This window comes from Nycticebus coucang, chromosome 24 (genome assembly GCF_027406575.1).
Source record: "Nycticebus coucang isolate mNycCou1 chromosome 24, mNycCou1.pri, whole genome shotgun sequence".
Lineage (NCBI taxonomy): Eukaryota > Metazoa > Chordata > Mammalia > Primates > Lorisidae > Nycticebus > Nycticebus coucang.
In genome coordinates, this window is record NC_069803.1 from 20,214,975 (window position 1) to 20,231,837 (window position 16,863).

General features: G+C 42.1%; 1 protein-coding gene across 2 annotated transcripts in view; it reads right to left on the reverse strand.

The window, feature by feature from the left end:
- The window catches only part of PSD3 (pleckstrin and Sec7 domain containing 3), a 559,602-nt gene extending 547,435 nt beyond the window's left edge, over positions 1–12,167 (reverse strand). For both annotated transcript variants that reach the window (XM_053578222.1, XM_053578224.1), the window contains exon 1: positions 12,074–12,167. The gene's annotated coding sequence lies outside the window, so the exon portion shown is untranslated. The remainder of the gene's footprint in view (positions 1–12,073) is intronic.
- Positions 12,168–16,863: the final 4,696 nt, after the last annotated feature.

Genomic DNA, 16,863 nt, shown 5'->3' on the forward strand with positions numbered 1-16,863 from the left:
AAACTGGTCAACATACGGAGGTGTTCCACATAAGGAGCTAGCCCCACTGCATTGATACATACATGGGGTGCATGTCTGGTCTATGAAAATTAGGTCAACTCAAGGAGGTGGTCAACTGTGGAGGTTCTACTGTGCATTCTAAATTGCAGCCACATTGACTCCCAGGCCATTCATGAAACACAATCTCCAGAATAATCCCATCTTCTTAGATGGTTCTGGCTGTGGTTTTCCACATGGCTTAGTCTTACATATCCTACAAAACCCAGCTCAAATACGATACCTGTGAAGTCACAGCGAAGTCCATAAAACGTGGTTAGCTCCTTCTATGTAGCAACAATGCTTTTCAGATTTTCTCCTTTGGAAAGTCTCCTACCACATAACTTATTTACATATCCACTTTACTAGCTGGATGGTTAGGGTCTTCAAGGTGGTGTCATATCCTATTGTTTTCTAGCAAAATGCCAGGTATCTAGATAGGCATGTGTATTCCCTATAGAACCTACAGTGGTGGCCACAAGGGGGTGCTTAGGAGGGGCATTAGCCCTGCTATGGTTTCTAGCAGCCAACCTTCGCAAGTCTTTGGCATTTGCAACTGATGTTTCTCAAGCAGGCTGTTTTGTAAAGCAGCTTTAAGACAAGTCTTCTGCCTTCTCTTCTCCCCACAACCAGAATGTTCCCTCTGAATCTCTCCTACATCAAATTTGTAGAGCCAACACTGAGTATCACTAACAATGCCTGGCTTAACAAGTGCTCAGCAAAAGTGTGTTGAGAATAAAGAGAATAATAGTTAATGGTTATAGAACACACTAGGTGCTAAGCAATAAAGTAAACACTCGTATCTGTTATTTTATTTGATTCCTATAGAAACCCTCTAAAGTGGATGTTATTAAAATCCTCATGTTGCAGCTGAAGAAACTAGGGATCAACAATTGATACAACTGGTAGAAGGGCAGAGCTAAGATTTGAACCCAGACTCTTCAACTCCACAGCCTTAGTATTAATTAAGGAATGTTAATTCTTATTATCCCAAACAGTAGCACTCAAGTATGAAAAATCACCTCCTGGGGAAAAAAAATCTACTTTATAGTCAGGTCTCTAAAAGTGGTTCTTTGGTCCCAAAATAGGTAACTTTCTGTATTACTAAACAGGCAATTTTTCACCTCCTGGGGAAAAAAATCTACTTTACAGTCAGGTCTCTAAAGATGGTTCTTTGGTCCCTAAACAGGTAATTTTGGCATTTCAGAATGGTCCATGAGGTGTCAGTATGTTGCATTTTTAGTCTGCGGTTCATAGTGGTTAAAGATCTTTTGTCCATAAAACCAGATCTAGTCCCAGATCAGCTCCACCAAGTGACCTTCAATTGACCTTCAAATGGTTTTCAATTGACCTCAAGTGAACATCAATAGACTTCCAAATAACATCCAAATGACCTTTAATTGCTTGAGGTCAATTGAAGGGGGATGTTACATCGACCTTCAAATGACTTTCAATTGATCTTACATTGACCTCAAATGACCTAACATTGACCTCCAAATGACCTTCCCTGAAGATCTAAGTGACCTTCAGATGGCCTCAAGTGACCTTCAAATGAGGAAAAAAAAATGATTGAATACATATGGTAACTTTGGAAGTGGAAAAAGGGGGAACTGAGGCATGAAATGCCTCCTAGTTTCTTTTCTGAGTAATTTAGGAAGACTTGCTTTCTGCCAAGAGCAGACATAAATAAATAACGGACACAGGAATAGGTGTCAAATGAGTCTGCATAGATCAAGGGTGTTGTGAAAATTGGTCTCAGAGACCAAAGCTTAGAAAAGAAAATAATAACTCCTATTTAAAGCATCTTCTGCTCATTACTACTTTTCCTGGTAAAATGACACCATGATAAAATGAGGAGAGAAGTGATGCCGTCACTAGAAATAGGGCAGAAGTGACAGTCAGTGGCACCACTTTTGTCTAATAGAGAAAGCACAGCAGACTTTAGTTCTGAACATGGTTATCTCAGTAGCTCTCAGGGGGATGAAAGTAGCATTGGCCCAAGGCAAGGGGATCATTGCCTGCATTCTTGAACTTCCTGGGGCAGGACTATTGAGAGACCTTGTTATAACCCCCCTGAGGGGTTATGTTCCCTGTCCTTGTTTGGCTCAAAAGGCAGAGCCAGAGGGCTACCCCAAGTGTTGTATTTATACCCATTTCTTGGCTCTGATTTAATTGTCAGCTTTTGCCAAGGCAAGAGGATAATAACGCCAAACGAAGTTGGGAGCTGAAGGAACTCAACAAGTCTCAGCAGAGCACCAGGTAATAAACATGACTTTCTGGCTGCTTCCTATGAAGTTCAGAAAACAGTTCAGCGCTAGGAAACCAGAGTTGCATTAGAAATGGGAAAATATTCAGCTCACCATGTAGAGATATGTAACAATCCTTTATAAAACTGCAAGCCTTAAATCTGTGCTATCACAAAAAATCTGAATATACAAATATTAGCCTAAAACACTGATTACATTTCTAGGAGAGAAGCTACTAGGAGGTAAAGAATGATGCTTTGAAGTTTGGATACACAACCTTGTATGTTCTCCAGCTAAGAAGTAATGGAGCTAATCAGAATTTGGCCAATTATTCATCGCTAAAAATGAATTTTTTCCCTTCAGAAAGGGAAAATAGGTACCAACTCTTTCATAACCAACATAAGCTGATACAGGGCATGTTTTGAAGAAACTCAAACACCCAGGTATATTTTAGTACTGAAGGAACTAGAATTCATGTTTAGTATTTCTGACTTTAAGAAAAGACATAGCCTTTTCTTAAGATCAGAAATTATCTCAGATATATATACTAAATATATAGCACAATCTGGCTTGATGAGAAACCTTATATCTTTAACTGTCAGCCCTTTAATTACCTCCTTTAATTACCAGGACTTTATCTGCATCTGTCTCCTAGTTATCCCAGGAATCCAAACTCCCTGAATCCTCTTTTCTGGGAGAAAGCTACTTTTGTTTCTCTCTGCTCCAAGATTCCGAATGCTTTCTTCCTACAGCTAGCAGAAAAACATAACAAGAAGAAAAACCACAGCATGCACTATTTTTCCTATGTCTCTCTCACATGGTGGGTAAGGAACATATCCTCTTTTTTCCTCTTTACCCCTTGTACATCCTTTCTCCCCTATCCTAAAATCTCCAAGCTTTGAATCTCATGCATCAGACTATGTTCACCCTCCCTGTCAATACTGATGTCATCAACTTGAACCAAGTGCACTGTAAGACCTAACCTCTCAAGTGCTACCTGACATCTTTGAGCCTCACAGGGCACCGGAAGCCTTACCATGAACAACCCTGCTCTCACAAGATATGGAGAGTTTGGTGCTTCTTTTGGTGACAGACGTAAACAAGGATAAAGTGTCCAACGAGATAGTGGCTGCAAAGCTGACCACTTAATGAACTAGGGAAGAGTAGGCAGGTTCTGGCCTGGCTCAGCCACTGATTATGTATTAAATCTTTAATTCATATGTGGGCTTCACTTTGCATGTGTACAACATCGAAGACTTCTCAGCTAGCTTTTAGTCCATAATATACATGTAAAGATATTAGGCAGAGTTTGCAAAGCCATGGTGTCAAGGAAATGGCAGCCCCTTTGGGCCACCATGGCCATGCCTGGCTCACGCGGTGTGATGCACATTCTCTGCTAGAAGAACCCAAGTCAGAATTACCCATCGTCATTCCTTCCCTTATACCTGCACCATGTTGCTCTGATGATCTCAGCCCCAGATTTACTCCTCGCTTCCGACTCTTCTCCTTGCCCAGATCCTCAGGTTTGCTGAACACATCTCTCTTCCTTACTAGGATCTTCATACACAACGATTCTGATTCTCTACTGAGTTTTTATCTCATCCCTGCTGGATCCAACTGAGAACCAACCCAGCTAGCCTCAACTCCTCTCCTGGCCAAGACCCTCTTTATCACCACTTGGGCAAGAATAACCCAAGGAGGGCATTCTTATATCTCCATGATGGAACCATATCTGTTTACAAAGGGCAGGAAGGCCTTTCTCCTCTTTGGCTCCAAACACAGGCATCCTTGACAAAGCATAAGCAGAGAAGTTCCTTTCATGAACATGCTGAGATACAGGGTGGCTTTCAAGGCAGTCTTAGTTCAAAGACTTGTCTCTCTTCCTCTTGTGGCAGAGCTTCTCCTCCAAACACCCTACTTAATGCCACGGAGCAGTTCTTCAACCAGCAAGTCTGCATAAAATTATAGGAAGTTCACAGATTTTCTTAGGCCCGCCCAAGACAGAGGGCGGTTAACCCTCTCAAATCATGTAGACCTCTTAGGATTTCTCAATTTGGCCAGTATCCCTCCCAAAGAAACTCATTTCCTCCTTTTCAGAGAGAAAATGGGCATCCAGAAGAGGCTAGAAAAGCTCCATTCCTTCTCTCAGGGAAACAAAATTCCCAGGATGTAATTGTTTTTCTTATTAAATCATAAAGAGGTAGATCATGTCTACATTAATGCATTTATGGGGTACCATGTGCTAATTTCACATAGAATTTTGAAGGCTGTAAGCATTCCCAGGATGAAGTTTTAAAAAATCACATTTTGAGCGTTAGCAAATTGAAATCGTTAGGTTTGGGATATGAGTAAGGAAATGAATAAAACCTTCTATACTCTTCCTCCCCCTCTCTCCCAAATCACATCTCCTGACTGAAAGTATTCTGAGAAGCTTGCCTTTTCAGTTCACAGCCACAAAAATACATCCAACGCTCCCGGGGTGGTCCCATGACTCCTCACTTCCACCCCCTCCAGTCCACATTCACCCTTTAACTCTCACTCCCGTCTCGTACCCTGCCCTTTCATCTAACTGTGACTATGGAACTGGGCTGAAATTGCATCTCTGCTCTGCCCAGTTCTAACACACAGATAGGCATTGTCATGGATAGCACTAATTATTTTATTTTTTGTTCTCCTTAGGAACCCATAGATAGCATGGTGCCTAGTTTCTAATCTTTTTCTTCTAATTATTTATAAACTTACACATTTCTGTGTGGTCATCTGTTGTCTTCAAAGGGAACACTGACATTTCCCGGTGTTAGCACTGCTCCGTGTGGCAATTGGTTATCTGACAGGCCTGATGACCAAGTTTCCCCTGGACATTTAATGAACGGCCATCATTTCACATTCAGGTATTTCTCCACTCACTCCATGAGGGCAAAGGGCCACAGAAAAGCCTCCATAGGGGCTTAGATTACAGAAACAAAGGACATTTTTATGGATTAAGTAGAAAGTAAAAGGTAGATTTTCCTACACTGTGTTTTGAAGTTTAAATGTCCAGCTTTGGGGGGGAAATCGCATCTCATTTTAACACTTTCACCGTTCACAGTTTTCCTTCAAATGTATCTGTCATCAACTCAATGCTTTTGCTGTGATTTTATCTTAACAATAAGATATCATTAAATAAAGGGCAGAAAGCAACGTTTGTATTCCATTTTCTGAAAGGGATGTAGAGCTCCTGAATTAAGATCGACTTAAGTTTTTTATTGAAAAAAGCATCACCCGTCTGAGTATGGTCATGAAAACTGTGTATATCTCAACAGTCAGTATTTCAGAATAGATTTAAACAAAAGCATAATGGATAGATCATTAACCTGCCTACACGTTCAGATACCAGGCCACTGGTGTTTGATTTTAAGCTGGAGTACGTTTAGATGGTAAAACTGAGAATATTTTTTTATCCTTCTTTCAAAGGAAAACAAGTTCCAAAGCAAACTAGGAAAATACCCCCGAATCACTTTTTTTAGTAAGTGATCGTTCTTATCTTTCAATAGTTACAGATATAGAAAGGATAGAATTTTTAAGGACCCGAACATTTCTTCCTACAACGTATTCTTGCTAATGTTTTGCTTTGGCTGAAAGTTGAGATCCTAAGCAGTAACTTACCAGGCTTGCATATGTCAGTTCTGGAGAGGTTCCTCTTTAGTTTTGAAGTTGTGGCTGAAACTTAAAATGTGAAACGGATACAGTTAAGCTGCCTGGTGTTACTGACTTTGTTTATTCCAAAGAACTCCATGATGGAGGAAAACTCCCAATCTCTTCTCTCTGTAAAATCTTCAAATTACTAATAAATATATAGTTGCCAAGCCAGTGCCCTCTTCAGTTCAGCAAGAGACTCTTGTGTAAGCCGGAGAGAGAGGGAGGAAGACTATTCCAAAAGGACGTGGTGGGAAATTGGACCCTTTGGCTCTGACAGTTACTCCAAAGCATGATACAGGAAGTGCACTGGTTAGCTAAAGTTAGAGAAACAGTGGCCTCAGATGTCACACCGATTACATACGGTGTGGTGACTTGTAGTTTATTTTGACAGTCATTCAAATTAAAATAAGGGATGAGAAAGCTGCCGCAAAAAAAGTCATCTTGGGCCTAATGATTTCATTTCTATAAACAAGGTCAAAAAGGTCTCATTTGGTCATTATCCTCTGTCTTTCCTTCCCAGCAATGTTTTCCTTCCTCCTCCTGTTTTGAAGATGCAGACATACTCTAGTGAGGTTCATCTTTTTAAAACTTATTATTAATTCAGGACTTTTTGTGTTCTGGCTTTCTTCCTTGGGGGATACAAGCAAACCATTTTATAGTGTTTATTTTGACAACCTGTCTTGAAAAAATATCTTACAACTGGGAAGAATCCTCCATCTCTGCAGGGAGCAGTTTTGTTCATTTGGCACATAAACTATAGACAAGAACTTCAGAAATTCAGGCTCTGCCCACTGATCACTGGGTTCTTTTATGCCATGTTTATGAATGTGAGTGCAACGAAGAAAATTAGCACATGTGGGTATATCCAGAGACGAATAAAAGGTTTATTTTAAAGAAAACCAGATAGAGAAGTTGCACCCTGACTCTGCAGATTTGGTATTTCCTTGCATTTCAGGGACATTTGGTGTGTTTTATCTAGTGACAAAATGGTGTGACATTTAGAACAGATATTGACCGTGAACCTGGGCAAGGCTAATATAAAATTGAAAGAAGGTTTGACATGTCACATCTACTAAGTGTAGAGTATAAATGTCTTAACACAATAATTAAGAAAGTGCGGTGAAGGCAATGTTAACCAGTTTGTTGTAAGTATTTTAAATTGTATATAAAACCAGCACATTGTACCCCATAAAGGCATTAATGTACACAGCTATGATTTAATAAAAAGATGAATAAAAATTTAAAAAATAAAAAAGAATTGAAAGAAGGTGAAAAATATCTGGTGAGAGTTTCCTGAACTTTGAGGAGCACGTATTTGCTGGGAAAAATAACATCACCCAGGTAAAATAAAGTTAAAGCAAAAGGAAGGCTCTCTTTGTCAGAATTTTTTTTTTCCGCTATAGACAGTTCTTGTGGCTTTAAGTAATAGCACAGGTTATTTGAAATAACATATTTAGCAGAAAACTTTGGGCCAAAGAAAGTTTCACCACTCCCTATTTTTCCCTCAAAGGAGTAGTTCTAGGATTGGGTGTGTTACATGATCTGTTCACTAATCACAAAAAACAATTACTATTATCAATATCAAGATTTGAAGACAATTATCCTATTACTTTTCAATTATTACTTTCTGCAAGGGCACATTTGTAGTCTCATTTTTTAGAAACATTTGATTTAGTGATATATAAATTCATTAAAAATTCTCAACCCATAGATGTCTCATCATGTCACCAGATGGTGGATTGTTATTGGTGCCCGAATGCACAGTCATTGAAAACATTTTGCAGTCCTAATGGAAAACCAGGAGGAATCCTGGCAAAGCTCCCCTTGAAGTTAGCAAACCTAATGAAATACTTTGTAGACTAAAACCTTGCAGTTGTGTTCTAAGCGCATTCTTATCTACTTCCGGTGTTGATTTTGTATTTATCTAAGAAATCAACAGCTCCCAAAGGTCAGACCACTTCACTGACAAGGACTCCGATTTCTGCTCGGTTAAGACATCTATCTCTCTACTTTATCAATGCCGTATTTTTTCTTCTCCTCCTCCTCCATTTATTTGAAGCTTACCTCTCCCACTTTGCCCTGTCTCAGAATCTATTCCACTCCACTTTTTCTGAGTCAGAGAAGGACGTTACCTCTCTATCCGTTCTAAGGGACACAACACAGTTGATCTCATTCTTTCTCTTTTTTTCCTAAATATTCCTTTCATAGTAAAAAAAATGTAAAATTCCAGAAATGTACAAAATACAAAAATAGTTATACAGGGCAGTGCCTGTGGCTCAGTGAGTAGGGTGCTGGTCCCATATACCGAGGGTGGCAGGATCGAACCCGGCCTCGGCCAAACTGCAACAACAACAACAAAAAATAGCCAGGCGTTGTGGTGGGCGCCTATAGTCCCAGCTACTTGGGAGGCTGAGGCAAGAGAATCGCCTAAGCTCAAAAGCTGGAGATTGCTGTGAGCTGTGATGCCACAGCTCTCTGCAGAGGGCGACAAAGTGAGACTCTGTCTCTTTAAAAAAAAAAAATAGTAATACAAATCAGTCACATTGCCATTAATCAGAGATAATTACTCTTAACCTTTCTTTTTTATTCATATATTTATTTTGAATGATATTCAGATGGTATTTTGTCTTGTTTTTTCCACCTGCCCTTATATGATGAATATTTATGTCCCCACGCTCTTCCAATGTGATTTTAATTTCTACTTGTAATTTAATTCTTCCTCCATTATAGATTATTTGGATATTTCCCAATTTTTCATTATTTAAACTAATATTATTGAGAACACCTTTATTCCCATTTTAAAATTGCCCTTTTTCATTAACTATCTCATGTAATAGTTCTGCACATGGAACAAGTTTCGGTCACCCATGGGGTGAGGACTGCGGTCACATTTCTTTTTCAGGTGAGGGGCCCAGAGGGACTGTCACTTGGGTGAGGCCAAAATAACTACTTATTTGAAATTTAGAATTATTTGATATTTTCACTTTCCTCATCTCTCATACTCTATCAAATACTAGTTTTTTTAATTGCTCCCCCCAGTTTTAAACTCATTTGGTTCCCCCCCCTTTTTTTTGAGATAGGATCTTGCTCTGTTTTTTTGGCCAAAGTACAGTGGCATCATAATAGCTTAACCTGAAACCTCAAACTCCTGGGCTCAAGTGATCCTTCTGCCTCAGTCTTCTGAGTAGCTGGGACTACAGGCATACTGAACTCATTTTTCTATTTTTTATAAAAATGGGTCTTGCTTTTGCTCAGGTTGACCTTCAAATTCTGACCTCGACTGATCCTCTAGCCTCAGCCTCCCAAAGTGATAGAATTTCAGGCATGAGCCACCATGCCCAGTCCTTAGTTCATTTGATCAGAATTCTTGCCACCCCATTCCAGACCATTTCTTCCTGCCATACCCAGAAGCCACGTGACTGGTCTCTGAGACAACTTGTTCACATTCTCGCCACACACCACGATCAGATGGCACTTTCTTATGTCACTATCCAGGTTGAAATTTTTATTGACATCTTTGTGAAATCCTAATGAACACCTCTGCCTGACTCTCAAAACCTCACTCTGCCCTTCAGTCTTTCCTATTCACTGTCACCTGTCTGTCTGCTCACTGTCCCATTCCCAACACCCCCTGCCTTCTCCTTATAGCACTGCCCATTCGGAATAGTCTTCTGTTTCCCCTGATCTCTTCAACTTTCACTCAGTCCTCTCAAGCCCCATTCAAATCTCCTTTATTCCATGAAATAGAATCAACTTCCCATTGTATTTGAAATTGTTCAGCTTGAGTTCAAGTCTCTGCTTTGCCACTTTTGTTAGGGAATGTGGGGGCAACTAATGACCTCTGTTGAGCTTCTTTCTGCATACACAAATAAGAATAATTATCCTAATACCTCCCCTATCACCCTCCCAGAATCCTAGGAAGGACTGAATATATGTTACAAAGTTTTGTAAGCCGCTAAGTGCTACACAAATGAGAGAAAATAGTATTCATTTTGTCCACTAATACTTGTCATCCTAAACCACTTCAATATCCAGGTCTCTGCCATATAATGCAGCACTGAACTATGTGTTCTGTTTTATCATATTGTCTCATTGTATTAGGTATGTTAATAATCTATCTTCAGCTTGGCTGTGAGATTTCTGACTGTAACACTGTGTCTTATATCACTTCTAATCCCCAGGGCCTGGCGCTATGCGTCGCTGTAAAATGACTGTTAGCCTAATCAAAATGAGTCCCAGCTGCTAAGATCTATGTGGGGTCACACTGGGATTGTGATATCTAGGAGGGGCCAGTGAGGCTTCTGTCTTCTGGAACTCACTGGGACAGTCTTAACCCTTTTGGGGGGTCCTAGAAAACTCGGAGTAAGGATAGTATACATTTTGTGGTCTGTGAAAATGTACCCTCCACCTGGATGGCGGCTCTCAGAGATATTTACTGCATCTTTATGGTGACACTAATTAGGCAATGTATTGGGGTCATAGAGAAGGAACAGGATGTCTTGCAGATGTCTAACCCGTGCCTTTGGTTCTCTCTTTCAGAAAGGTTGAACTTCGTAATCATAAGTCATTAAAGATAGTCTGCAAATGATCTGCTTCATAGATTCCTCATTGAATCAGAAATTCATTTCTCAGTTTTGATTACCTGGTTACTGGAGTCCTCAAGAACATTTTCCCCATAAGCCTACTCCTAAAAAGGTCCATACTAGGGTTAAGATTAGGGTTAGTAGCACGAGATAGGGTTAAGCCTACGTGAGGGCTAGTGCGGAAAGAATTAAGATTTATCTAGGGCTGTGGTTAGTGTTAGGGTTAAGGGCCAGCTTAGGGTGATTTTGAGATCTAGAGTTAAGCTTAATGCGAGCATTTACACTAGACACAAAAGACATTTCTACTGGGCAGCGCCTGTGGCTCAAAGGAGTAGGGCTCTGGCCCCATATGCCGGAGGTGGCAGGTTCAAACCCAGCCCTGGCCAAAAACTGCGAAAGAAAAAAATAAAAAAAGACAAAAACATTTTTACAAAAAAAATTCTTGAAAATTTCACTTTGCACAGTGAAAGAAGACATGTCTTTCACATTTTTACTCATTTCCTCAGAACTAGTAAAAACGCTATTGGAGAATCGTCACTTTATAGTATTCCAAAATTAAATGCACCTACACAGTTCTCCATCATTTATCATGTTTTTTTTTAATCTTTAGGACTGAAATGGTAAATAATACATGCAATGCCAATGTTAGTGTCCTAAAGATCCATTTGTAGATCTTATTCCCCCCTTTCCTGGACATCCCCAGGCTTCCCCATAAAAAAATTGGGTATTTTGCTTTCATGACACCATGAAATACAGAATGCACTTACGTTTTACCTGAAAAATATTTTGGTTTTTGGCCAGGGCTAGGTTTGAACCCGCCACCTCCGGCATATGGGACCGGCGCCCTACTCCTTGAGCCACAGGCGCTGCCCCCTGAAAAATATTTTGAAAAATCAAAACTATATATACTTTTGAAACACTCATCATTTTTCTAGTACCATAAACAGAAAACACCATATCTTTATCATGATTTCAAATTGTTAGCTATATTGCTCAAATGTGTATTTCCTGCCCAGACCTCTTTCTAAAACTAGAAACTTGGAGTCCAGTGATTGAATGATGTTCCCAGGTAACACTTGAACTTCAGAGGGTTTGAACATGAACCCAAAGTCTCCTCAGCCCTCACCCAACATATCACCTTCGCCTTCTTTTCTTCCATTCTGTTTAATGGATGCACCAGCCACCAATTGTGCCAAACTAGAAACCTTCACTCCACTCTTCTCACCCACCCTGTGCCAACTGTTATAAAGATGATCTCAAATCTCTCCTGCCTTCAAGTAGGACTTTACTATCTCTTACCTAAACCACTTGCAGCAGCCACTTAAACTACCTTCAAATAACTTTCCTACCTTCCATTCTTGCCTTCCCCCTGCTGTCACCAGAATGTGACACCTTTGTTATATCATCCACCATGAAAGTTCCATTCTAGAGTCTCTTTTATGAAAACTTTCTCACTTGTCTGTTCCCCTAAAATTTTCCAGTTCCTTCTTTGCACCCCACCAGCCCTTGAACATCTGTGTTTGTACTTACCACACTTTAGTATGTGTGTTTTCCTGAAGTAGAGGGTAAACATCTCAAAGTTGAGAATATCCCATTCCTTCCTCCGCCACCAGTTCACAGAACAGTGCCTGGCATGTGAGTGCTCACGAAATTTTGCTGAAAGCAAACAGCTTACAGCACTAAATATCCCTCACAGATCTCCTTTATATATTAACGTGTCCAGTCCCAAAATAAAACTTATGCTGCGTAAGGTTTCTTTGAAAAGCACACCCTGTATCTTAACAGGAAGTTGCAGATTAATAAAGAGCTGATGGAACAAACTAAATAGCAACCAGAGAATCCCCAGGAGACCTTTCCATTGCTGCTAACTAGACGCAGGGACAGAGAGAAGATGGGGACCAAACGTCATTCCCCACAGATGGAAGAGTTTGCAAAAATGCTGGACACCTCTGGGTATCAGAGTGTTGCCCATTTCCCCACAGTGGTGAAAATTCGGGAACAGAAAAAGTCCACAACAATAATGAATTTGGCCAGCTATGTGAATACAGACGCCAGAGCATTACTTAATTTCTGAACACGGAATGTTCAAAAAGACAGAGTTTTGCAGATGTGTGTGTCTGGTTTTGAAGTTACTGTTCTGGAAAGCAGGCGGTAAATGTATAGAAAATTCAGTAGAACCTCCATAGCTGCCCACCTCTTTAAGCTGACCTAATTTTCACAGGCTGGACGTGCACACAGGTACGTATCAGTACAGCCAGGCCTAGGTCTTCATGCTGACCACCTCCGTATATTGACAGTTTGTTGCAGTGCCTTGGGTGGTCAGCTTACCGAGGTTCCACTGTATATGGTTCTCTGTAGCCACTGGCTGTCTGCACTACAGTAGAACTAAGGGAAGGCTTCGGGAGCTGGTTTCCCAATTTTAAAGTCACAGAGCTGAGCTACCAGTCTTTATTACAGAGCTGAAGGCCTGGAAGGCAAAGCCTGAGCTCAGGCTGGCATAGCAGATGCTTCCCCTAGATGCATCTCTCTCAGAAATGGTGCTAAAACCCAGCCCTTGGACAGTCACAGCCTATTAAGAATAACTCTCAACTGGGTGCCCGTAGCGCAATCAATGATTAGAGTGTCGGCCCATGCACCAGGGTTGGCAGATTTGAACCCCGCCTGGGACTGCTAGACAAAAAACAACAACAACTAAGAACTCCACCCCCTCCCCAACAAACAAACAAACAAAAAGAATAACTCCCACTGGCGGCTTTCTCTTGGAAGGGTGCACGTGGCCAAAGGGGACAGGAGGGGTAGTGGGTGACAGACAGATAGAGCGGAATCAAGGTCTGACCATATGTAAAAATGGAACTCTCAGCAGTGACCTGACCCAAAGGGTCACGATGTCCTTTCCCCAGCGTTTGCTCACAGCCCTCACGCTTCCAGCTCAGAACCAACCAGAAAAGCATACACGCTGCCCAGACCCCCACACAGGTGCCTCATCTGGTTCAAGGTTACCCACGCTGCAGCCTCCACTCTGGGCACTTTGCCATGACCCTGCCTTTACGTTTAGGCCAGACAAGAGAGATGGGGGCAGACCCCCTTGACACAGCAAGCCTGGGTGAATAGCCTGTTTTTACTGGGACAGTCTTCCTGGATTTCCCCCCGGGGTGCCTTCAAAGAACCCCAGAGCCTGCCTGTGTGTGAGGGGAAGAGGTCTTGGCTCTGGGCCGTGGGGAGGGAGGTAGGAACTGGAACTGGAGCTAACACACTGAGGACATTCGCTTCCTAGGGGAGTAGTCGGGGATGGGTAGAGGGCACTTCCCAGAATGAGCCCTGGGGGCCACTGGGGAAAGGGAGGAGGAGGCAAAGAAATGCACCCCCCAATGGGCCAGGGGCGCTAGGTGCTGGGATGGAGAAGTCTGTCTCCTAGGTGTTACAGTGGTGGCAGGGGAGGTGACCCTGTCCATGACCACCAGGCTGTGTGCTGACCCGGGACGCAGGAGACCTCACTGCCCAAGCCCGAGACGTTCCCAGCAGCTGCAGGGGCTCTGCAGAACCAACACTGGCATCCTGGGGGTGGCCGTGGTCAGCTTTGAAGGAGCACAGTCCCCTGTACCCTTGTAAGGTGAATCAGTCTCATTTGTGCTCCTTGAAGTTATGAGACCCTGAGAAGGGACATTTCCAGTACTTGGGCTAGATGTGAGTTTTGGGGGATATTCTCCCCCAGCTCACATAAGTGGCTTTGCTGAAAAATGCAGGCAGTCACACCTTTAAGGAAAGAATATCCTGGAGGGCTCTCGCCAGGTTGTAGCTGGAGACAGAGCATCTGCCTCTGGCAATGGACCTGTGCACTTAATCCCCGACCTCTATTTACACAGAATCTTTCAGTTAATCATATAGAGAAGTAGGCAAACAGAACAGACAACCCCCTTTGTGGTTCATCTCCATCATTGTTTATCTCGAAACAAGATATTCTTGGTTTGGAAAGGTGTGTACGTACTTTACTGGATTAACTCTGATAAGGCATCTTTACCTTTTGTCTTCCTTGTTCTTGGATTATTTCTATCTGATGATTTTGGGTATATAAGAATGTGAATAAGAATGGCCATTTTGCTGCTGTGCCTGAGGGAGCACCAGCCATCCCTTAATAAATCATTCATTTCGTCTGCAGTGTCTGCCTCCATGTCTCTGACTAGGCCAGTGGACAGCAACACAGCTCCACAGTCCTGTCCTTCTGCACGCCTGAGGATGGCTCCAGAGTCCTGCCCTCCGGCCATTCTGGAATGAGAATGTCCTGGAGAAGCCAGCACCTGGCTGGAAGCGTCGTCCCGCTGGGCACCGTGGTGGGTGTGGTGCAGTGACAGCATCCAGGAGTGGAGTCAGGAGGACCAGCTCTGTGGTTGGAGAAAAGCATCTTCTGGGATGACAGACACCCGCTGAGCTGAGGTGAGGTCCCTTGGGTGACACTTGCGCTGGCGCAGCGATGACACAGGTCCTCGGGGAACCCGCTGCCTGCAGCCAGAGGTGGACGCGTCTCTCCACAATGGGGAAGAAGGCGCTGGCCCAAACCCATCCTGCTGGCCACGTCCAGCATTTACCAAAAAGCTCCAGTGCAGACAGCACTGTTCTAAGCATTAGAGGGTTAAAGAGAACAGAGACTCTTTCCCTGTTTTCAAGAAACTTTTTATACAGTAACCTTTGCAGAGCATGAATGTAATTGAAGCAAAGTTTATTTTACTAAGAACCCACTAAGTTTTGAATCCACAATGATTTCAGCCACGCCAGAGAGCCCCATGAGAATTCAGGCTGCCCAAAGTATAGAAATCTTTTTCTTTTAATTTCACTTTTGGATTTTGTTTTGTTTACAAATTACAACAAAAACTCAGGATTTTACCAACAGATACTGCTATTTTCTAAAGAGGAGAGAATATCTTCTCATATGGCGGCTGCAATTTGTATTTCTGGGAACATCATCTGAGAGAGTTTAGAAATCCCATGACCCAAACCCAAAGATTCTTAGGAAAATGCTCTGTTTTATTCTAACTTAAGGAAGAATTGGAAGCACTTCTTTTCCGGATTATTTGAAAGCATCCAGATAGAATCAATGGATTCTTTTTTAGAAATTAATTTCCTGCTTTCCATAATTAATACATTTTTTAAAAAATCAAGGAGTAAGAAAACAAGGCTGTTAACAGAACTTACATTTGCATAACTGTTAATTCTCAATATTATGTAGTGGGATATGCAGAAGTTAAATCCAAGAGTCATCATTACTTGTTTTTGGTTTCTGTAAAACAGTGCTTACTACTATTTTTTTAAAATGATGATGCAGTAACTATTTTTAGCAAAAATATCAGGGTTGTTTAACAGTGGGACCATTCCTATGGTTCATTTTGCCAGGGTACATGTCAAATCTATTAAGTATAGAGTATACATGTCTTAACACTATAATTAAGTAAATGAGGTGAAGGCTATGTTAACTAGTTTGATGCAAGCACTCCTAATTGTATATAAAATCAGCACATTGTACCCCATAAAGGCATCCATGTATACATGGTCTATGTGTTTATGATTTAATAAAAAAAAATATCAGGGTTGTTAACATTCTGGGGAAAAAACGATATTAACAGTAATCAGGCTACTTCATTTCCTCCTTGTGTTCGAATCTAATAGGACTTCCTCCAAGCAGGGAGGAAGGACTTCTCATTTTGTGTCTCTGACTATCAGTTCTCTGCTTCTTTCTCTAACCGGAGTCCACAGTCGGGATAATTCCTCCCTGTCGACAGCACGACAGAGTCTACATGTCAGCCTGCTCTGTCTGTAATCCTTTGGCTCCCTGTCCATGCCCTTCCTCCCCTTCCAGGTGCAGGAATCAAATCTCCAGTGGCCTGGCAAAGGCTCAGAAGAACTAGCTGGAGGATACAGCGCCCTCAGCTGGTGCTGAAAGGAGTCCCGAGGCTCATACTCACACGACAGCAATTCCCATGATTACAAAGAGAATGGAGCTGCCCTCTTTTTCTCCACTCTCTTCTGGGACTGCCCTAAGTGATGGTTTAAATCTGAATTATTTTACTAGCATAAGATGGCCTTGAGGACAGAACTCGGTGCACTGGGCCTTTGTGCAGCCCCCATCACCTCTTCCTTGCCCCTGACTTATCCCCTCCAATCTTCTGGGGGAGCTCTGCTGTGCCTTGTTGATCCATTGTCCTCTGGAGAGGACAAACTCTGCGTCCTTGGGAGGAAGGGGCAGAAGGCAAAAAGGGGGACTGAACTCCCTCAAGTCCTTTTCTTAGGGCACTAACCCCATCGTGGCCTAGTCACTTCCTCAAGGCCCC